Here is a 6,596-nt window from a genome sequence, read left to right as displayed (position 1 = left end):
ACCAATACACTTGTGTACATATAGTAGCAGAAAGCTACCCAAAGCAAGTCAATTTCGGTTGACAAAAACTTTTCAAGGTAAGTAGAGACTTATTGTTTTATAATGTCTTCCAGCTCCGCTCCGTTCCAGCTTCAAGTACGCTTCAATATTTTCACCTGCAAAAAAGAAACGAAAAAAAATTATAAAACAATAAGTCTCTGTACTTACCTTGAAAAGTTTTTGTCAACCGAGATTGACTTGCTTTGGGTAGCTTTCTGCTACTATAAGTACACAAGCGTATTGGTTGTTGTAACATTGTAACCTGGTATGCCTTTGCACATGTAAATAATAACACCACTATTTTGCAAACAGTGCAAGAGCCGGTTACTATTTCTTTGCTCAGCAGTACCTGGAGGTTGGCAACCCTAGCCGTCCGGGGGACGGAGCGCCTGGCCCGGAGGAGGGAGGGAGGGCACCCTCGGGAAGGGAGCGCGCCCAAGAGAAAGGGGGCCGGGGAGGGGAGGAGCCAGCAGGGTCCCTCCTGTGCCACTTATGAATATTTTAGCGGCAGGGGTGACCGTAAAGCCCAGGATGTTCCGGACCACCGAAACAACCACGTCGCCAGTGGCTGATCTAGTTTTCCACGCCTAGCTTCAGGGGACGGGCTTCCCTTTCCAAACGTCTCTGCGTTGCTGGCGGCGTCAGTGCCCAGATTCGCCCCTTTGCAGCTGGAGCTTCCGTTAGTTTCCTTGGAAGTCCCGCCGACTTGAGATGGGCTGGGGAATCGTGTCGACTTGCCGGTGTCCCACTGGCCATTTATGCCTGGGAGGTTGTGCCTTGGATTTGCCGCTCTCTGGACGCACATTTTCCCCATCCAAATTCTCCAAACTCAACAATAGCCATTTATGCCTGGGAAGTTTCGCCTTGGATTTGCTGGTCTCTAGATGCACATTTTCCCCAACAGAATTATTAAAACTCAACAATAGCCATTTATGCCTGGGAGGTTTCGCCTTGGATTTGCCGCTCTCAGGATGCAAATTTTCCCCATCCAAATTCTCCAAACTCAACAATAGCTATTTATGCATGGGAAGTTTCTCCTTGGATTTGCCGCTCTCAGGATGCACGTTCTCCCCATCCAAATTCTCAAAACTCAACAATGGCCATTTATGCATGGGAAGTTTGGCCTTGGATTTGCCGCTCTCTAGATGCACATTTCCCCCATCCGAATTCTCCAAACTCTGCATGGGGGCTTATTGTTGAGTTTTGAGAATTCGGATGGGGAAAATGTGCGTCTAGAGAGCAGCAAATCCAAGGCAAAACCTCCCAGGCATAAATGGCCCCTGAGTTCAGCGGGACCTGCCCCAGCTGTGCCATGACTGCCCTGCAGCTCTGTACACCTCCTATTGAAGTAAATTGGTGCGACCTGAGAAAACGTGCTGAAGATTAGGCAGTGGCGAGTACTGTACAGTCTGTGCTCAGTTCTACTTTGCTTCCTTGCACAAACATTGGCAATAATTAAAACAAGAAAAGAGCTTACAACGTCACACAGTTGTTAAATGTAAAAAATGCTTCTGATCCCCACTTTTATTAAAATCTCGGTCTTTTAATGCATGGTTCTTTGGAAGTCTAAATATTAGCTTGAAATTTTTTCACAGTAGACTTCATTGCTCTCAACAAGCAACCCATTATTGCGTAGTATTTGACACATTTTCTGAATAATAGTTTGTCTGGGACTGTCCATACTTCGCTGCAATCTCTTTAATAATAATTTATTGATCTGCAGCTTTATTGGGGTCCTTGTGAGGGCATTAACTGAAAACTAACCCAGAATGAACTGATATCCTAAACAGGGACCTACTCCAAAGCAACTTGAATTTGTTTCAGCTTGTTTAGATAATCAGCACCTGCCTTTAGAGATCCAGATTTTCTCTTCCTTTTCAAATGTTCATTTCTAAACAATATTAGACTCTCCTCCTATACTTTGAGAGTAATCCAAAGACATTGAAGAACGTGTAGTGAAGTACACAAACGTCCTGGTAGGAGTGCAGTCCTAAAGTGAGTTAGTTGGAAATGCTCCACTGAAATAATGAATAAATTAAAATCAACACAACTTGGCCAAACTTATGCACTTTTAAAAGTTGCACTAATGGAAAAGAAAAACAGACGCTTAATCCCCCCCCCCATTGAAATCCTATGGATTTCAGCCCGGATAACCTACAAGAACCAATGAAATCCATATGGTTTTAAAGTACTTAACATTAGCTGGAATATGCTTATAAAGTATTTGTTTCTGAATAAGAATTATTCAGTTTAGGCTGTACATTCCATTGGTATCAGCACACAACCTTTTCATTGCACCTTTAAATGTGAAAGTGAAGTTCCACTGAGATCAATTTGTCTTAGTTTAAATATTCTACATACCTTAACTTGGAAGCAAATGAAAGTCCCATTAATTTCACTGGAACTGATTTCCAAATAAGTAGCTTAGGACCATAGCCTACAACTGTGTGGTTACATAAGAATGGAAAGGTGGGGGGAGGAAGATAAGGCACATTTTATTAAAGGGCAAGATTTTGAAGCTCAGGAAAGATTTAAGGCTGTGCCTGAGAGGTAATTCTTCAGAGGCCTTTGGAAGCACGCACAACAGACGCAATATTTTGTAAAGATATAAACTATTGTGGACAAGACCAGAATGGCTCTCGGCTATTGTGCTGAGGATTAAGGGCTCCGTGAGTGCATTGACACAGCAGAAGAGCCACTATAGTTTATCGTGCCAATGATCCGTAAATAACGGGTCACTAGGAGATTTAATCGGCCCGTTCAAACCCTTGCAGTGGTGTGTGAGGGGTGTGTCAAAGTATGGCACACGTCCGTGGAGCTGGGGGTGCCTGCTTGAGAAGGTGGGTCTGATCAGGCCTTCTTTGCAAGGCGGGTGTGTGTGTGTGTAGCAGAGGGGAACACAGGCTCTTATGTTCTCCTGTGGCACCTTCAAAGGGAGTTTCAAGTCAGTATCTTGTTACTCTTCAAAAGAAGGCTAATATAACAACTGAATTTAAGGCAACAAATGAACATGCAGTGCCATGTTTCATAAATATTACTTTTGTCATTCTGTTGTTGTTTTTAAAATACAACTATGTGATACCATGGTCTGAATATTCTTGAAAACCAACAGGATTCTCATTGAAATAAAGAGTCCCAGCAGTTGACCAAATATTTCTTTTTCATACAGGGATCACAGTATGTGGAATACATATTTAATAAAGTGCAATTCTGAATTCAATCCACAATAATTCTCTAGATCGTGGGGGGGGGGGGAACCCAAATAAACTGCTGGCTCTTCTTGTCAGTAGTAAACACCTTTCTGAGAAATTAAATCACAATGAGGGACACTTCACATATGATGCTGACATCAGTGTACAGAAGAGCTGCAGCCAATGAAAGCTCGCTGGCGCATGGAACTGTATGGTATACACAGTTGAAAGCAGGTATTTGTTACATGAACACATTGTTTGCAAGTAACTGTACATACAAAATGTTCATAGAATCAGAGAGTTGGAAGGGACCACCAGGTTCTTCTAGTCCAGCCCCCTGCACAATGCAGGAAATTCACAACTACCTCCCCCACACACCCCTAGTGACCCCTGCTCCATGCCCAGAAGATGTCCAAGATGCCCTCCCTCTCATGAACGGCCTAAGGTCATAGAATCAGCATTGCTGACAGATGGCCATCTAACTTCTGCTTTAAAAACTCCAGGGAAGGAGAGCTCACCACCTCCCGAGGAAGCCTGTTCCACTGAGGAACTGCTCTGTTAGAAAGTTCTTCTTAATGTCTAGACGGAAACTCTTTTGATTTCATTTCAACCCATTGGTTCTGGTCCGACCTTCTGGGGCAATAAAACTTGGAAATAAAGGGCACAATCCAGGCAAAGGTAAGTACTTTGTAGGCCCACTGCTCTAACAGAGAGAAGCATATGCTTAACTCTCTCCCATTGAAACCAATAGGATGTATAAGTACTTAATATATACAACAGCCTTCATTTCAAGAAGACTTAGGGTAGATTCGCATAACCCCTCTGTTCCCAGAAGCTCCCCACCCTTCTTGACAACCTCTTTGCCTACATTATTTGCCGCATTTGCAAATTGCTACCAAACACACAAAGGTTGGTCAAGAGACAGAGTGCAAAAGTATGGAGAAAGGTTCCATTCAGCACAAGCATGGTGTTCATGATCACTTTCCTCCAGACAGGATACAGTCATAAACACATTTACTTAAAAGCCAGTTCCACCGACAATCAATGAGACTTGCTTTCAAATACAGGGTCAGGAATAGGGTATTAGGTCAGCAGGAAAAAAAAGTGAATCTCCATATAAAAAGAAATGAATATAGAGATTAGGGAGAAGGGCTTCCACACAGATATCACCCCCCAGAGCCTCTTTGCTTTTCAAAAGCACTAACCACTGACACTACATTCATCTCTGATGAAGCAGGCTGTAGCCCAGGAAAGCTTACATCACAATAAATCTGTTCATCTTTGAGGTGCCAGAAGATCCCTCTTTTGTTCTTACACTCCCAGGAAGATGCAGACTTCCTCCTGCTTTTAAGGTGGCCGGCAACAAAAAAAGCATCTCTGAGAAGTCACTCCAGCTACCATCACATCTAAATTACACTTTTCCAGTTTTAGAATTGTGGACAAGTGCTTTCGTTACAGTGGCCCCAGTTTTACCATCCTGCTCAGCGTCCCTTATTGCATGATTCCCAGGAAGCATCTAAGGGAATAGGTTAATGGCTGTCCTGCTGTGACTTGACAGCGAAACAGAAGAAGTCTTGTACCCGAAATCTCAAGGTTATTTATCTTGGAAGTCAGTGCTACTGAAATCAACACTTGCTTTCAAATATGTGTATGTAACATCAAGGTATTAGAGGTGCCAGTTTTCAGCCGGCCTTTTTGTTAATAGGCCTGTAATAGTAATTTGATGCACAGTAACCTGCAGCTGGCAAGATTTCTCTATAGATAAATTTGCTGAATTTCTGCAGAGGTAAAGTTAGAGGCCAGGGGAAAGTTTGGCAGCCCTAGACTACAAATTTGGGCAGGGCAGTCCATAAGGTGGTACAAACTCATCCCACCTTGTAGATGTGGGTGGTATAGCCTGAGTGGTTTTGTGGAGTTTAAGCAATGTGCCACAGTAACCACTAAAGGGTTGAGGATTGTGTCAACGGGACTTCTCTAAATGGAACATTTATACCCCAGATTCCATTTAGAGAGGGGCCATGGCTCAGTGGTAGAGTGTCTGCTTGGCATGCAGAAGGTCCCAAATTCAGTCCCTGGCATCTCCAGTTAAAGGGGCTAGGCAAGTAGGTGATGTGAACGACCTCCGCCTGAGGGCCTGGAGAGCCGCTGCCAGTCTGAGTAGACAATACTGACTTCAATGGACCAAGGGTCTGTTTCAATATAAGGCCGCTTCATGTGTTCAAGTTAACACATTCACCTTTTCGGTTAGTACTCAAGTGTCATACACCTTGTTAGGTGAGCCATCAAGAGTTTTCTTAAACACCTTAAGCTGCCTTATACTGAATCAAGACCCGTGGGTCCCTCAAAGTCAGAACTGTCTACTCAGACCGGCAGCAGCTCTCCAGAGTCTCAGACAGAGGTCTTTCACATCACCTACTTGCCTAGTACCTTTAACCGGAAATGCTGATGATTGAACCTGGGACTTTCTGCATGCCAAGTAGATGCTCTACCACTGAGCCACAGCTCCTCCCTGCATCTGCCTGTTTGTGTATATGGAATGTTCTCCTCCTCCAGTTTTCTTAACTAGCACTTATCTGATATTCAATGGTCCTTCCACGGTATTCCAAGAGGAAGAACATCACCCTATGCCAGGGTCTGCAAACTGCGGCTCGCGAGCCGCATGCGGCTCTTTGGCCCGTTGAGTGCGGCTCTCCAAACTTGGTTCAGAGCCCCTGCTCTTGCGCCCGCTCGCGCCGGCAGCCGGGCTGCGGAGCCGGTGCGCCTGAGAGCGAGTGAGAGCAAGCAGGAAAGCGGGCGCGCTGTCTCTCCCCCCCCCCCCCCCCCGCCGTGGAGAATGGCCAGGTCCCCTTTTCCCTTGCTTTCAATGGTTGGGAGGCTAAAGCCTCCCCTCCCCTCTAGCCGCGCAATTGCTGGGCGGGTGGCTCGGCAGTTCCTTCCCCCCCCCCCGCTCATCGGCTGTTGGGCGGGGCGGGCTTCCTTTGGTAGACCTGGCCTCCGGCTGAGCCCCATTGGGAGGCCCACTGGCTTTCTTGGCAGTAGACCTGGACTCTGAGGAGTGGAAAAAGTCCCCCTTCAGAGGCTAGGTCTACCAATTGGCTTCTATGGGCCTCCGGAGGCCAGGTCTACTGCCAAGAAAGCCAATGGGTAGACCTGGCCTCCCAATGGGATTCAGCCGGAGGCCAGGTCTACCAATAGGCTTTTATGGCGGAGTCCTCGCCTGGAGGCCTGCGGACGGGGAGAGGGAGATGGCAGGGACTTACAATTTAATTTTTATCAATAAATAGGATCACTATTAAGTATGATATCAAGTCTTATTCAGTGTACCTATAGTTTAATTAAAGTTTTAAGTCTTAAGTTAATAAACAG

Source organism: Euleptes europaea, chromosome 6, assembly GCF_029931775.1.
Source record: "Euleptes europaea isolate rEulEur1 chromosome 6, rEulEur1.hap1, whole genome shotgun sequence".
Lineage (NCBI taxonomy): Eukaryota > Metazoa > Chordata > Lepidosauria > Squamata > Sphaerodactylidae > Euleptes > Euleptes europaea.
The sequence above is the reverse complement of the archived record's forward strand: the minus strand, read 5'-3'. Positions refer to the sequence as shown.